The 17,720-nt window shown below is 39.7% G+C and overlaps 1 long non-coding RNA gene across 1 annotated transcript in view; it reads right to left on the minus strand.

Moving 5' to 3' along the window:
• Positions 1-5,490: 5,490 nt before the first annotated feature.
• The window catches only part of LOC129488517 (uncharacterized), a 29,411-nt gene continuing 17,181 nt past the window's right edge, over positions 5,491-17,720 (minus strand). The window contains exons 4-5 of the long non-coding RNA XR_008659680.2: positions 7,846-7,910; positions 5,491-5,902 (exon numbers count right to left, since the gene is read on the minus strand). This is a non-coding gene — a long non-coding RNA (uncharacterized lncRNA). The remainder of the gene's footprint in view (positions 5,903-7,845; positions 7,911-17,720) is intronic.

Here is a 17,720-nt window from a genome sequence, read left to right on the forward strand (position 1 = left end):
AAAGAAAAAGGACGAAAGAAAAGAGAGAAAAAAGGAAGAAAGAAAAAGAGGGACAAGAAAAAAGGGAAGAAGGAAGAAAGAAAAAGAAAGGAAGAAAGAAAAAAAGAGAAAAGAAAGGAAAGGAAAGGAAGGAAGGGAGGAAGGAAGGAAGGAAGACTGATCTTTCTTGACTGTCAGTTGTGCTCAGGTTAGAGAAGGAACTCTCTCCTCAACTTGACAGACCAGCTATGCTCTGCCTTCTGATGTCTTTCCACCTTCAGCTCAGAATCCTCCTCACCCCCAGTGCAACAGCTACTTCAGATGACTCTCAGTTGTCAAGGAAACCATTCTCTTGTTTTCTACATGCTCTGCCTGAAATGTTTCTGCTCCCTGCCCTATTTTCCTCACTTCACCTGGCTGTTTCCTACTCAGGGGCCAGTTTATATTCCATGGCCTCCAGGAAGACATCTCAACTGCCCAGCTCAGGTTTGTGCCCCTTCTTCATGCTCTCAAAGCATTTTGTACTTCTGCTACCATATACCTGAACGTGCTGCATGGAACCCTGTCTAATCTGCAAGGCGACAGGTTTTATGTGTCCTGTGCACCACTGTGAATCACGTGCATTTGGATCATAAGTGTATCATGTGTTCATAAGTGTATCATAAGTGTTCCGTCATTACTCGTGGAATGAATGGCTGAATTAGCATTTTCTCCTTTTCCATGTAGTACGTGGCTTGATTTGGGGCTTTGGGCAGATGTGTCTGAATCTACAAGGTTCACTGCCAGACTCTCATCCAGGGCCCCACCGTGTATGTGTTTAAGTTTAGACACAAGCACGGAAAACATGGATTGAGAGAGAAAATCTTTGCCTAATTTAATAAAGTAACTGGAAACTCTGTGTGCACTTCAAGAAATGCATTTTTTCTTCTTCTTTTGGCCTATTGAATGTGTTTTTCCTAGGATGCAAGTGACATTCTTTTTGTCTCTCAGTGGAACAAGAAACAGACTTGATACCATCATACATTAGAGGAAATTCATTGATGGTTCAACAATTGAATCACATTTCAGTGACTTGCCTCCTTTCCTCACAAATATGATTTTGAGAAGACGTTACACTCTGACAAAGAAAGAACTGAGGTTTTCTAGGTACCTGCCATATTTTATTTTGGGAATTCAAATATTGGAACGTGGTTTGGATAAGAGACATTTCATAACTACCTTACTGCCTGCAATTTTATGAACTATTTACTAGCCTGTGAGGCAGAAATTACAGCTTGGTGGCTGGTTCCAGCCACTAAAGTGGGCCTACTTGACACCTAAAGCTCCTGGGTGTGAGAAAGAGATCTGATCATTTTACTCTCGGCCGCTTGTTTCTAGGCAGCAGGTTCAGAAAATGTTCAATCTACTGAGTTCAAAATCAGAAAAACATGCTGTCCCACTCAGCTCAGCCAACATTTAGATGTTGCATCTGGTAGGAATTAAAGATACCAGCAATAGCATTGCCTTTGGAAGCCCAAGAATGCAGAGGCAGGGAATAGTGAGGTTTCTTTGGGATGTGTGAGGTGACTGAAGATTAAATCTTTTAAAAATCATTTGCCAATTGCCCTCTTGGGCATTTATCTTGAAGAAATAAAAATTCATTTTCACAAAGAACATGTACATGAATTATCATAACAGCTTTATTCATAATAATTCCAAACTGGAAGCAACACAAGTGTCCTTCCCTGGGCGAATGCTTGAATAGGCTGGGGTGCACCTGTACCATGGCACACTGCTCAGTCATTGCAGGGGATAAGCCAGCGTTGCATGTGGGAGCTTGGATGGATCTCATGGAGTTATGCTGGGTACAAAAACTCAGTCTCAAAGGGCACATGCTGTATGATTCCATTTGTGTGACACTCTTGAAATGACAAAATTTGGAGATTGAAAACAGCTATAGAGATTGAGAAGAGATTAGTGGCTGCCAGGAATTAAGGATGAGAATGGGTGTTGCTATAGAGCAGTAGGGAATTTTGTGGTGATGAAACAATTCTGTGTATTGTATCTACATAGATGATAAAATTTCATAGAGCTACACGTGCATGCACACACACGCACACACACATGCACAAACACAGCACACCACATGCTATACGCTAGTACAAGTAATACTGGTGAACTTGGAATTAGCTCTGTGGATTGTGCTGACATCCATTTCCTGGTTTTGACATCCTACTGTACATCCTACTGTAGCTGTACAGGATATTGTAATTTTGGGAGGCTGAGAGAAGGACTTAGGACCTCTTTGTATTTTTTTTTTTTTGGCAATTTCCTCTGAATCTATGATTATTTCAGAAGAGAAAGTTATAAAAATCACTTCCACAAGTTTAATAGTCAAAAGTTCATTGTAAGTTAAGGAAATAGGGAAATGAAGCCCAAGGCCTTACTATACATTGTTTTTTCTTTCCTTTCTTCTTCTTCTTCTTCTTATTATTATTATTATTTTGCTTTGGATTAATTTTAGAAGTTTGAGATGTATCTAGCCTAACTTGTCATATTGTGGGATTTGTATGCATACACAGTTGCATACACCAATGCATATGCAGTTAATAGTTGTTCTACTTATGCCCAAATAGAACAAACACAAGATCATGTGGATTGTAAGGGCGTCAGTTGGGCTTGCAGCCTTCACAGCTCTGATGGGGAGGGTGCCGGTGTATCACAGCCACTAGCTCCTCAGGTTATACTTTCCTGTACCCCTGGTGCTCACCACCCTGCTGTCATGTTTCATTTGGCATTTACCCCACATTGGCTTGTGTTGGTGTCTATTCTGCAAGGCACGAGCCTTTTCCCTCATTGGGCTGTAAGACCCCAAGATCAAGGACCATATCTAGCATATAATGGATACCATGTGAACGAGATAAATGGGCATCATGTCTTCTGGGCATCTTTACCTGTATTGGATACTGTTTCAATTAAGATATTTTCTCATACAAGTGACAGAAAAGTCAATTCAAATTGAATTGAGCAAAAAGGAAAATGTATTGCCTTGTGTAACTGAAACATCCAGGAGCATGTTTGGTTTCAGATCATGTTTCTCTCTGTCTTTCGACTCTCCTTTCTCCATCTTGCTCCTTTTGCAGCTGGGTTCTGACCTTGAAGTCACAAGAAGACCACAGCTTCCTTAACCTCACTCTTTCAACCAGAAGTCCGGTTGAACTGTCTTTTTCTTATAGTTCCTATGGAAGTCCAAGTATTCACTCCGTCTCTGGCTATTCTGGATCACATTGCCATCCCTGAGCCAATCACTGGGAGGGGTTGTACTGAGTGGTGTGGCCCTTGGGGCATAGGCTTTTTTTCTGGTACCCAGTAGTGGAGTCCACAAAAACCTTGTGAACTAAAAGTTGGGAGGAAATAGTTCTACCAAAGCAGGAGAGGTCTCTCAAGCTCAGCAGAGAAGCAACAATTCTCCTTTATGAAAATTTAGAGATTCTTTTTTCTCTTTTATGATTGACTTATATTGGGGGAACAGCAATCATGAAACTTTAGAGTGGTCATTGGAGAGCTGGTTATTAGTGGTTTGCTTCATTCATTAACAGAATGCAAATGTAAATAAAATTTATTATCTGACATGCCACAAAATGTTAAGCTAGGCTGTTTGTCCTATGACTGACTTGTTTTAGTGCCAATAAAGAAGTTTATAGTGTTATTCTATTTTGATGGTTCAGACTGCATTGGTAGAATTTGTAATCTGTGCAGCAGTGTTGGGAGAATTAATTGGTTTGAGTTTATATTCAACATAGACTTCATTACCTTCATTCTCCTCTGGAGGAATTCTTAATTCAGCCGCGTAATTTCTTTGCTGTAATACATTGATGGTTTGAAGCATGTAAAGTGTATAATTATGAATGATAATCCTGCTTCTCTGCAAAGCCTCTGTATTTGCACCTCCTTTTTGTTTATGGCCCTAGAACCTTTGGTGATGTTGTGGATGCTGTCAGGACCTCTCGGGTATGACAGGTTGTTGCTCTGTGCTTTTTGGGTTAGTCACATCTTGGATGTGATTCTTTTCCCAGTAAGAATCATGGAAGAAGATTCCTAGCTGAAGTGGGACCTATTGCCCAGTATTATGATCTGTGTATTACAGACAAGTTCTGATTTCCCAAAGGCATTCCTTCTGTTGGTCTCCTACTTTGGGTTTTCCACTGGCTTAGATGCACACCTCAGTTCTGTTTCTGGAGGAATTTATTATGTCCTGAACTTTAAATCACCCACCTCCCCTGGTTTGCGTTCATATCTATAGTCTGTTCTTTCATGTTATTCCATAAGCTTGGCTCTCCTCTCCATGACTTATCTACTTAATTATTTGCTCACCATACCCCACTAACATGGCTACTTCTTAGTACTTTGATTGAACTTTTTCTTTCTTTCTTCCTCCCCTCACTCCCTTTTTTTTTTTTTTTTCCCATACAGAGTCCTGCTCTGTTGCCCAGGCTGGAGTGCAGTGGCACAATCTCAGTTCACTGCAAATTCTGCCTACCTAGTTCAAGGGATTCTCCTGCCTCAGCTTCCTGAGTAGCTGGGATTACAGGCGCCTGCCACCCTGCCCAGTTAATTTTTGTGTTTTTAGTAGAAACAGGGTTTCACCCTGTTGGCCACGCTGGTCTCGAACTCCCGACCTCAAGCGATCCACCTGCCTCAGCCTCCCCAAATGCTGGGATTACAGGTGTGAGCCACTGCTCCTGGCCTGATTGAAGTCTTTCTATAGAGCCTCACCACTTTGGATCATGCTGCCTGGATTTCAGCTCTAGCTTTCTCTCTTGTTTGCCCCCATTCATTAGTTTTTCTGTACACTCTAAGTAAAATTTTCTGTGCAAACTAGGTAAAATTTTGAAAACATAAATCCAATAATGTTTCTAATGTGTCTTCTTCCCTCAGCCCACTAAAAAACCACCAATGAACTTCCATTGCACTTGGAATAAAGACAGACACTTTAACAAAGCCTACGGCACCCTGCAAGCCTGGATCCCATGGACCACTTCAGTCTCAGCCCTGGCTAGATTCCTTTTACCCCCCTTCCCCCATCTCACCACTGCAGGGTATCATTTAATGTCTGGGACTTGCCTTGCGAAAACTGTTTGCCCTGCCTGGAACTCACTTCCTTCTTCTCTTTACCAGGATGCATCCTACTCAGTTTGCATATCCTGGTTCCAGTACTGTTTCCTCAGGAAGACTTCCTTGATCTCTCTGGCTGGCCAGCTCTCCTCACACCCTCACTTCTCTAATTTCTCAGAGCACCATTGACCTCTCCATAACAGCTGCAAAATGCATTTTATATTTTATAATGTGATCATTTGACTAATGTGTATGTCTCCAACTATACCATAGTATCCTTTGGGGCACAGGCCATTTCTACTTTACTTACCCCAGAATTCCCAGCATCTAGCCCAGTGTTGACACATAATAGACTCCCAGTGTATATTTGTTGAAATATTTGTTAACAAACAAATAGATGACTGCAGTGAATGGATACGTGAATGAAGTTTTTGCTTCCACCAGAGCCAGCAATACCTATGACAGTCTTTGGCTTGGGCAACTCTTCTTGCAGACACTTTCCTAAAGTTTGACCTTGCACTTCCTGCCACAGGGCATTTTGTCAGTGATGTCCTCCTGTTACCTCAGACTGAACATGAACAAAATTGAATTCTCCAAAGCAGCATCATCTTTTCTATTTCCACTGATGGTGCCACCAATTTTGTGTTCCTTAGGACAGGAACATTAGAATAGGGATTGCAAGTTCAGGTGTTGATAGGAGCAAAGGAGTCACATAAACTGGGAGAGGACTGTGGCAAACTGGAGACACATTTGCTCCATGGAGGGACAGACACTCTTCAGCTCCAGTTGACAGATGGAGTGTAGGAATGTCAGCGCAGGGTTGTCAGATCTTCCAGTTATAAAAGAGAAGCCAAAAATTTAAAAAGTGATTGCTATATGAAATATCGTTTTTTTACATGTCGGTAAAATTCATTTAAAAAGTATTTTATAATATTAGGTAGACCAAACAAACTTGTAAATTAGACCAAGAACCAGACGCAGGGCAGAAGCTGCCATGTTTTGACTTTTGCCTAAGAAATGTCTCTGATAATCTCCTTTCCTTAATGCATACAGTCCATAATCCACCAAGCCCTAGGGAGTCTTCTTTAAACATGTCTCTTCAATCTGCCCTTTGCTCTTTCTCTGTCCCCAATACCTCCAACTAACATAATTATATTTCTTGGTACCTGGTCTTCATGTCTACATTATTTCTTTCTCTTAGCTTCTCATATAGATAGGTAAATGACAAATACATATGTATTAACAGGTTTATTTCTTCCTACTGTCTCAAGGCTGCATAAATGCTGAACGTTGAGTACAAAAGACACAAAGAGCTCCCACGCTCCAAGTTCAGAGTGACACAGCAAGCCACCAGAAATTGGTTCGGGTCATCTATTTATTTGTAGGGTTTACTAAAAGGGACCAATTTAAAACTGACCCCACCATTGACTTCCTTCTTACACACATAACACTTTTCCAAATTCCAATATAAAAAATGGAATGAGAATGAATAGGTCTTTCAATCCTGTTAGGAAGAGTGAGGTTTGTGGTGGTGACTTCCCATGGGGAGAGGGAAGGAGTGGTTCTCCTTCTCTAAGGCAAGGGAATAGTACTCCAAGAGATTTGGATGTCTGCAAGATGGGTAATAGCACACATCATCCTTCAATTGAGAATCTGTTTTGGGCTGGTCATTAACATTTGGAGACCCAGGCTGAGAGTTGAAGTGGAAGCCCCATCTGGAACTGACAAAATTCAGGCCCCTTCCCTAGTCCCCACATCCTTCTCTCCCAGTCCACCCCCAGCCTTCGTTGACCATCCTTGAGGTCTGGGTGTAGGCACACTGGATGCTGTCTTCTCTCAGGAGTATGGGCTCAAGAAAGAGGTTGTCCCAGGGACCTGGAGCATGGTCTAAAATGTGTGTGTGTGTGTGTGTGTGTGTGTGTGACTCCGAGTAGGCATATCTCACAGACTGTTACTCTGATGGGAAGGGGTAGGTTCAAAAGAGGGCAAGAGCAGGGCTCTTGAAAGCATGGGATCTAGCATATGGGCCCAGCTGCTGGGTCTATGGGAGGTATTAGTTGCTTAAATAGAAGACTTGATTAGTTACTTAACTAGAAGACTTGATTTTCTTTCAGGTTTTCTGAGCAGAGAAAGAGATAAGTGAGGTGGCAAGGTAGAATTTAGGGGGAAGTGCGATAGAACAACCTCGTACTTCCCTGTTTGGCAGGCCATAAGGGAATACCTCAGTTCACTATAAGTTAAGTGGATGCTGAACTGATAGCCGAACTTGTCTTTACTCTGGGACCCCATGCAAGAGGTCACTTGCTGAGCAAGGAAAGCCCACCGCCCAGGGAACATTGGTAGATATGTGGGGCTAAGAGGTAATGATGGAAGACCTATCCAGGACTGGAAGTATTTTGCAGAGTAGAGGCCCATGCAGGACTCCTTGGAAATACCGTACATGTAACAATGCCGACATCAACATGAAGGACCTCGGCAGAGGAAAGTATAAATTTACTAACAAGAGGATTGTTCCCTGCAGGCAGCAGAAGAAGGCCTGCCTTTACCCCACTTCTTCCTCATTGTCCCAACAGTGAGGACTAGCAAGAGCCTAGAAGAAGGAAGGGAGAGAAGTGGTCAAATAAATCCCTTCCTTCCAACTTGCAGCACTCCCTGTCCCCAAGAAACTCCCCAACCAGGCCCACCCACAAGCTGTTAGAGTACTGACTCTTTGTTGCCCCAAATGAGACTTGCAAAATAAGCAAAACTGAGTGGAAAGTTACTGCATCTTACCAAGGTATCACTAAAGTACGCAGTGGGAAACGCAGGATGGATCCAGCACAATTAGAAAGCAATTACTGGAAAAAAAATGAAATCATATCACGGACAGATCTCAAGTTGAAACTTTTCAATACTCCAGTTAGAGATAGATAATTTTAACACCAAAAGACTGGTTTTCCTAACATGGCAATTTAACATACTATTTCCAAGTAAAAGAAGGAAGAACTCAAAGCTTTCCTTTGCAAAAAAATGCAGATTAGGCATTTCATCTGAAATATAAGGCTTTTCAAAACCTATTTTATTTTAAATAACCTTATTATGCATGTCTTTTCTTGCAAACCGTTTCAGATACTTTTGAAATACCAACAAGGACATTGATTACAAATAAAAGAGTTTGAAATACTATAAACACTTTCTGTTTTGTTTTGGACTTGAATTTGCATATTGGTTTATCTGATGTTTTGAAAAAGAAAATTAATGTACATTATATATACACACAAATACATTTTTGAAAATAGGTTACAAAAACACAAAGTGAAGTGAAATAAAATAAGTAGTAGAAGAAAACAATTTTATACAAATAGAGGCTATTTCATTTGTCTAGTGGATTGTTCAGGACTATGATACTGACTGGTCTAGAACATGGTTGGCTGGAAGGTCCCTGGAGAGCCTAACATAAAGTTTAGAACAAAAGGTAACATCTTATGGGCCTCTGATTGACCCAGCACTGTGCTAGTCACCCCTGGGAAGAAGGCAGAATGTTTGATCAGTGATTTTGAGGAATGTATAGTCTAGTTGGGAGTACAGGGAAGGGTGTGGGGAATGTGTAGAGTGTGCCAGCAGTGCTCTCGAAGCACAGGATAGGACAGAGCTGTGGATGTGCCCTGTGAGCCATTCTGTCCAAAGAGCTGAATTGGGCTGGATGCATTAAGAGGAGAAGGATGCAGAGGTAGGGGATGGGCACTTGTGTCCTGTGCTGGAAGGTAGACTGAGGGGTGCAAGGAACCAAGGAGGAAAACACTTACTGAAAACCTTGGGGGTGATGTTTGTGCACCAAACTCAGATCGAAGAGCCCTTAAGGAGGGACTTTCTGGGGAAGAAATGGAGGCAGAGTAGACAGATCAGTTTTCAGAAAGTCAATGGGTAAGTAGAAGGGGGCATCTAACTGTTATTTCAACATAAACATGTTATTTTGTAGATTATGAATATTCTTATTTGTATCTGATCAGTTATAAACTCTCATTTACACTTAAATATAGATGAATAAACCAACTAAAAATAACATAAAGCCACTTCTCTGATCAATAAAAATACTTTGTAATGTAAATATTTCTAAAAATTAATACAGTTTTAAAGTTTGTGTATTCTTGCATACACAGCAGCTAAATTAGAGCCCCAGTTTTCCCCTGATGATTTAGTCACTTCATTCTAGTGTCTCAACACCTGAATGATTTATTCTTTACCTATAGAAATGCTTATTATTTTAATAATAGCATTTGGAGGCAAAATGGAAAACAGCCATTTAAAAACATGTTCTCAAGATTAGAAAGAAAATAATTACGGTGAAAAAGAAAAATAAGATCTGTGCTCTGTCATCAGAAGTTTAAAGTGTCAGCTTCTTTGTTTTAATACTTTGCATAAAATAATACACACACAGGGAGAAACAACGAAATAATAAAAAAGAGCTAACAGTGACAGCCATAATTTCCCAGCCCACCTGATATGGTTTGGCTATGTCCCCACCCAAATGTCATCTTGAACTATATTTCCCATAATCACCATGTGTTGTTGGCGGGACCTGGTGGGAGGTAGTTCAATCATGGGGGTGGTTACCCCCATGTTGCCGTTCTGGTGATAGAATGTGAGTTCTCACGAGATTTGATGGTGCTATAAGGGGCTTTTCCCCCTTTTGTTTGGCAATTCTTCATGCCATTATGTGAAGAAGGACGTGTTTGCTTCCCCTTCCCCCATGATTGTAAGTTTCCTGAGGCCTCCCCACCCATGTGGAACTGGAAGTCAATTAAACCTCTTTCTTTAGTAAATTACCCAGTCTCACGCAGTCCTTTATAGCAGTGAGAGAATGGACTAATACACCATCCTTCCCCACATCACCCCACTAGCCAGAGGCAGGCTCTTTTAACCACTCCTATTTTAGTGCACTTAGTGGGTTATTTACATTACACTAAATTTATTTGCCCTATAAGTTCTTGGTCTCTTGACTCCTCTGTATGAAAGATGAGGTTCACCATTCACTACGCCATCTTTCCTTCTCCCTCTCAACTTCCAATCATTCTTATTATTTGCAGGCTTTCTATTGGTTATGTGTTAACTTTAAAATAAAATAGTTAGCCTAGATATCTTGTTCTACTGGCGTTTGGCACCTCATCAGATAAAATTAAGATATCTTCCCCTTCCTCTCAACTTTGCTCCCATTTCTGTCTCCAAATTCTGTCATCTCTACCAGGGAACATGTGGATGATATTAAAAACATTTCACAAGTAGCAGAGTAATCTTATTCATTGGAGGCTGCACCCTTAATTACAGTCCTTTATGCTGTTTAGTTGTTCTCTTGTTTCTACTCCATGCCCATTGCCTTTTTATTTCTGTCCTGGAAGGTGTCATAGGTGTTATAAACATAGGACAGGCTTATGTAGAGCTCAAGATGTGGAGGCATACAAGCATAGACAGAAGAACTCAGGAATCCTTGAAACAACATATGAGCTAAGTATTTTAAAACACCGTATTATTTGAAATATACCTAGTAAGTGGTGGAGCTGATATTTAAACTTAGGCAGCCTGGTTACTGAGTCTATGTTCCTCAATTTTTATGAAAAAATTAAGTATATGTGTATATATGTGTATATAAAGGTATATATACGCTTATAAGTATATACTTATATATTTGTATGTTAAGTATACGTACATGTATAATTATATAATACACAAATATATTGAAATATATTAAGTACATAAATCAAGTATAGTAATATATATGTAAATATATGTCATATCTATTTTGCTATATATATTTTCCACATACATATGTGTATGTATGTGTGTGTGTATATGTGTGTGTGTGTGTGTGTGTATATATATATACACACACATATATTTTTGACCCTTGAACAACATAGGTTTGAACTGCATGGATCCACTTATACACAGATTTACTTCTGTCTTCACCAGTCCTCAGACAGCAAGGCCAACCCCTCTTCTTCCTCTTCCTTCTCAGCCTTCTCAACTTTGAAGATGTTGAGGATGAAGGATACCTTTATGATAATCCACTTCCACTTAATAAACACTAAGTATATTTTCTCTTCCTTGTGATTTTCTCAATAACATGTTTTTTATCTTATTTTATTGTGAGAATATGGTATATAACATATATGACATACAACATATGTGTTAATTGACAGTTTCTGTTATTGGTGAAGCTTCTGGTCAACTGTAGGCTATTAGTTTTTATGTTTTTGGAAAGTCAAAAGTTATACATGAATTTTTTACTGTAGGGTGTTGGTTGCATATAGATATTTATAATTTTGCATTGAAAGAAACAAACTTCAGCTACCTCAATAGCTACTTGCATTCCCTGGTTTATTTATTTCCCTTAGGCTCAATTGTTTATTTACTTCCCTTGGATTTTTGCTTTCATGTTTCTGGTTCTCCCCCTGTATGTGCTGCTTATCATTGCTTGTCCTTCTCTATTTACAAATGAAGAATTGGTTGATTTTCTCAGTGGCCAGTTTGGGCTGCCTTGCTTTAGTATATGTATCCAGATCTGTGCTCGGTGGGCTGATTTTGAACTTTGTGAGTACAGGTGGGGCTTCCTGACAACCAGACCTTGCTTTGTAGGAGACAGAGTGGGAGAGGGACACAGTTGCTGAGGACGCTACTCTGGGGTGCCCAACAGTGCCAGCCCGGTTCCCTGCCCGGCTGACTTTGTTGTGTGGGGGAAGTAAAGTTGGGTGAACAGGCAAAGCTGTTCAGCAGACAGACTTCAGTGAGTAGCCAGGTTTTAGGCCTGTTCCTCACGCCGTCTGCTTTCTGTTAAGTTTTATCTTCATGCCCAGAACAGAGCGGCAAACACCTCTGCTGCAGGCCCCTCTAGCAAGTCTTCTCTCTTCAACCACCAACCACTTCAATGTACTTTCAGACTTGCAGACTTTGTTGACAGGTACTCCTATCCTCTTTTGTTTGTAGTTTTATATTTATTCTTCAAGTACTTTGCTTTCTGTCCCCGACATTAGCGGATGACAAAGGAGACGGGGTTGGCATGATTGCTAAGTGAGCCAAGCTGTAGTATGCACCACCCAAGGATAGTTGGTGACAGTTTGGGTAATTTTGCTGTCAGCTTTGTCTGAGATCGGCAGCACAGTTGTCTTTTTTTGACATCTTCCCACATCCTGGTTTTCCCTTAGCTGACTTTGTCAGCGCTTCCTTGTATATTGTGGTTTGGAGTCACACATGTTTCCAGTGTCAGTGAAAATGAGCTTGCATTTCTGATTTTCATCCTCTCTGTCTCTCTCTCTCTCCCTTTCTCTTGCTGGCAGGAGATGCATTGTGTGATTGGTTTCTTAGCTCTTTCATTTTAGAACTTGAATGTTACTGTTATTTTAGTGGTGTCACAGGTAAGAGGGGATACAAACATAATTTTCAGTCTGCTACCTAGAAATCCTACATGGAATTTCTCTTACATTTTGCAAAGAGAAATTTTTCTCTTAAATACAATTGAAATTTCATTTTACATGTTTTCTCATTCATAAAGGCCTGCTAAACAGGAAGCAGGTAGTTATGTATTAGGATACTTCCTTGGTTATCTCCTTTCTCTTGGAAAAAAAAATCCCTGATAATTATTAAAAACCTCCAGCTGCGTGCGGTGGCTCATGACTGTAATCCAAGCACTTTGGAAGGCTGAGGCGGGTGGATCATGATGTCAGGAGATCAAGACCATCCTGGCTAACACGGTGAAACCCCGTCTCTACTAAAAATACAAAAAATTACCTGGATGTGGTGGTGGGCACCTGTAGTTCCCGCTACTCGGGAGGCTGAGGCAGGAGAATGGCGTGAACCCAGGAGGCGGAGCTTGCAGTGAGCCGAGATTGTGCCACTGCAGTCCACCCTGGGCAACAGAGCAAGACTCCGTCTCAAAAAAATAAATAAATAAATAAAATAAAAATAAATAAAAACTTTCAACTGCAGGTCAGCTTCACTGAAGAAGTGTTAACTGTGTTTTTCCCTTCAGGTGTCAGAAAAACAACACTGAATTTTTAGTCCCTTTGAAAACCTGAGCTTCCTATGAAGCATTCCTCTTTCAATGGCTGAGATTGCTTTGCTTAATCCCTCTGCTACAGCTCTCTGTTATCAGTGAAAACTGTAGATTTTTAAGGTTTCTTTAAGCTGGATTTTCAGTGCCTCTGGAGGTTGATGCCAAGGATGTAAGTTCAGATTTAGTTATCCAAAAAAACTACCTATTCATTACTCTACAATTTGATTTGTTCCTTCCTTTATTCACAGAACTAACATCATGTCAGGAATAGTTGAGGATTGGTAAACCAGCAAGATATGGTCCAAGTCCATAGTCATTGATCTTATATGTTGACTAGGTGTTTTACACACTTTAGTTAATACTCACTGTAACTCTGACAGGTATGTACAGATATTATTGTTTCCAACTTGCAGTTCAGACAGATGAGACTCAGTGAGATATAATAACTCATTCTACATCCCGTAGCCAACACCATAGCCTGGATTTGAATCCAAGTTATTTGAGATCTTTGTTTAATTTTTAATATAGCCCACCAACGCTTCTATACTTGGTCCATAATTATTGCTGATAATGAGGCTGAGACTATGTCGCACATTTCTCTGAAAAGTCTATTTTTCTCATTCTCCATTATTATATTAACAAGGAAACTACTATTCAATCATTTTAGAGAGAATTAATATAGGCTGTCTATACTAGTCTCCATTTTCAGAAAGGATAGTAACAATGGTAATATATGTTTAGAAGAAGATCGGCTTATATCAATTCAACCAGTCAGTGATTATTTTTGAATACCTAACTTGTACCAAATATTTTGGTGGAAGCTGTATATACAATAGTGAAAGAAACAAGGTATGTGTGTTGGTTCATTCTCATGCTGCTAATAAAGACATATCTGAGACTGGATAATTTATAAGGGAAAAAGATTTAATGGACTCACAGTTCTACATGTCTGGGAAAGCTTCAAAATCATGGCAGAAGGCAAAGGAAGAAGAGCAAGGCACGTCTTACATGGAGGCAGACAAGAGAGCATGTGCAGGGGAACACCCCTTTATAAAACCATCAGATTTCATAAGACTTATTCACCATCATGAGAACAGCACTGGAAAGACCCACCCCCATGATTCAAGTATCTCCCACCACATTCCTCCCACATCTGGGATTTACGGGAGCTACAATTTAAGATGAGATTTGGGTGGGAACATAGCCAAACCATATCAGTATGTTTCTATCCTGATGTAGCTTATATATTTGGGGGGAGATTGCATTACACAAATAAATGCCTAATTATTTATATGAGCACATTCAGATAAGTGCTATAGTGGATACGCATAGAAGGCTGTGACAGCCAAGAGATATTTTTCTGAATGTGAAGGGACATTTGGAAGAAAGAAGGTTTACCCAGGTAGATACTGTGGTTGGGGTGTTCACTCTTATACCAAGAAAAGGGCCAGCATGAGTTGGTGGAACAAGCTCATGGACAGTTGTGGTAGATGGTTTCTGGTTTGTATCAGTGCAATGATTTGCTGATGCAAATAATTTGGAAAATTAATTTGATTATAAGTTCTATGAGGCAGGAACTCCATCTCTATTGGTAACTACTCTGTCCCCAGTACCTGGAACACTGTGTGGCACGTTAGAGCTGCACAATAAATATTTGCTGAGAGAATGTTCGCAATTTAACCGATGATTATTGGGATCCCTTTGCTGGTCACAGTGCCGGCTCTCTATTCAATAATTTATACATGAGGAAGTTGTATTAGACATCCTGTTCCTGGTTACTTGCTTCTTTGTCCTGATATTATTCTGCTGTGCTTCTCTTACTTTGTTCTGTATTGCAGGAGGCTGACTTGTAAAATTACATTTTCCAAGCTACTTTGTCAACTAACTTCTGGTTAGATTTGGCAGATGGGGAATTCTGGTAGAAAACTGGAGGTCAGGAGAGAGCGATCAGCATATATCTCCCCTTTATTTCTACTCAGCGTGGCTTCTGTGGCTGTCGTTGATATACCTTGGTTGTTCTAACCCCCCCAGCCAGCTGCTGAATTCAACATTATCCCCTTTCTCTGTCCCTGTGGCCTTAAGGGCAAAGCAGCTATCTGCAGCTGCCATAGTCTGGGTTTTCTTACCCTCTTCTGTTTGCCTGTTCAGCCCTTTATACAGCTACAGAAATGGTTTCACATATGAAATTTTTTCTACTGAACTGCTAATATAAATATGCTACTTTCCCTACTGGAGCCTGGCTCCTTCCTGCTAAGACTTCTTCCAGTTTCCAAATCCAGCAACTCCGAACCTGACTTCTCATTTGTAATGCCTCGAAGAGAGCAATTATGAGATTGCCAATGCTCAATAGGGTTATGTTATCTCAAAACAGTGACTTCTTCATATTTTTGTCTCTTACTATTAGGACAATGATAAAAACAGTCTATTCTGTTAGAACAATAATAAAATACGTAGATCTTACATAAATGTAGTCTTTGAATGCTTGAGGTCTGATTACTCAATTATGAAACCTCCTTCAACAAAAGGAGGCTTTGGTATAAAGTTATTTTGTAAGCTATGCATTACATGTTTGGAACTGATACTGATGCACCATTAGAAAAAGTAGTCAAGATTTGGTTATAACTGTTTCTACTAAAGAGAAACAAAATAAAAGACATGAGGATTTAATTGTCCAAGAGTATGTTTGGAAACTAGGTTTTAAGATACGGAAATTTACCCTTATCTTTCAAATATAGTGAAATATACAATATACATGCATTTTTAACTATTGCTAGAATACTATATTTATTTATGCTGTGAAGAGAACCAAAATGAACAATTTATCTGAATTTCATTTTAAACTCAGTGGAAGCAATTCTTCCACCTTCATCTCCCTCTCCTCTGGGATTACTTACGGCTGATTACCAGATGACAGATGATTACCACCAAATGGATAGATGCATGTGGTATTACATGGTAAAACCCTTACATGGCTGAACCATCATTGTCATCAGACTGGACGATTGATGAAACCATGACTCAAAGCTAGAAGTCTACTACAACTCTTTGGTAAATATATTTTTAAGAATATTTCTATTTGCTCACCTCTGTTCATGAATGCAAGTATCACTTTGCACTTATACATGTTTTCATAGAATCAACAAGTAATTAAAAAAGCATTCTTTGTCCAGTATTGCTATTCATAGTGGCATTTCTCAGGCAGTGAAATTTAACACTACAGTTGCATGTAGAGGAAATAGCCATACAAGCTTCTCTTCCTTTCAACTGTTACCTGACAACGTTGTGTAAAAGACCACTGACAGTAAAACCTAAAAAGTGCAGTTGTGGGTCACAGATTTTTGTTCTGCCTGTGTCAGCCTCACTTTTTTTGTTGAAGAGACAGTGAGGATGCTTTGCATTAGCTAACCTGGAAAAAGACTGGACCATACACACCAGAATCTGTGCGTACGCCTCAATGAGGATGACAGTGGACATCAGGATTGTCTTGTGGTTTCTTGAGGAGACTCATGCAAGATTCTTGTGGAGTCATTCTTGGTTGGGAGGGTTAGGACTCATTGTGAATCATCCTCCTATGTTGAGATAATGACTGCATAGATTATGGAGATGTTCAAAGTCCCTGAAGACTCTGTATTATAAAAATAATCTCAATACATATGCTTGATTTTAAATTGTGTCATTGAACTTTTGTTACAGGAATGTTCAAACCTTCACAAAAGTAGAGAGGATGGAATAATGAGTTGCCACCATGGCAATAATTAAGAGCATTTTGCCAATCTTATTTCATCTTTCCTAACTTTGCTTTTTTTCGGTTTTGGTGTTATGTAAGGCAAGTTTCAAGTGTCATATCATATAGTGAGTACATCACTATGTTTCATTTACAGAGATCTCCTTAAAAAGTACCTAAGTTTTCTATCACTATCATACCTAACAAAGTAGTATTTTAATATCTGCTAGTACGTGATGCATCTCAAATTTCTCCAAATGTCTCAAAAATATTATTTAATAGTTGTATATTTGAATTAAGGTCTAATCAAGGTCTTCATACTACATTTACCTGAGAGGTCTCTTAAGTGTCTTTTAGTTTATAAGAAGAGTTCTCCCTTCTCTCTTATTTATTGAGGACATTTATTTGTTGAAGAAACCATATTATTTGTCCTAGATTATGAATTTGACTGATTGAATTTTCCTGGTGCTATTTTTCCTCTTTTAACTGTTAGTTATATATCTAGAAGCTTGATTAGATTCAGGAGAAATTTTGGGGAGGAAAAATGCTTTCTGGTTTGTTCTGTGTACTTTCTGTTGCATCATGTCAAGGGAAGCAATAGGCACATGTGGAGAGTATGTTAACACTCTTAGTAGGATTAGTGTTGGCAAATGGCTCCACTTATGAAGATTTCCTTCGAACTTCTCCCTAAAAATTCTATCAGTAATTGTCTAGATCTATTATTTAACTAACAGTTACCAAATGGTGGATTTTCTAAATCTATCATTTTTTTCAGCATTTATCAGGTGATATTCTCTCTTTTTTTTTTTTTTTTTTTTGAGATGGAGTCTCGCTCTGTTGCCCAGGCTGGAGTGCAGTGGTGCGATCTCGACTCACTGCAAGCTCCGCCTCCCGGGT

The sequence above is a fragment of the Symphalangus syndactylus genome, chromosome 8 (genome assembly GCF_028878055.3).
Source record: "Symphalangus syndactylus isolate Jambi chromosome 8, NHGRI_mSymSyn1-v2.1_pri, whole genome shotgun sequence".
Taxonomy (NCBI): domain Eukaryota; kingdom Metazoa; phylum Chordata; class Mammalia; order Primates; family Hylobatidae; genus Symphalangus; species Symphalangus syndactylus.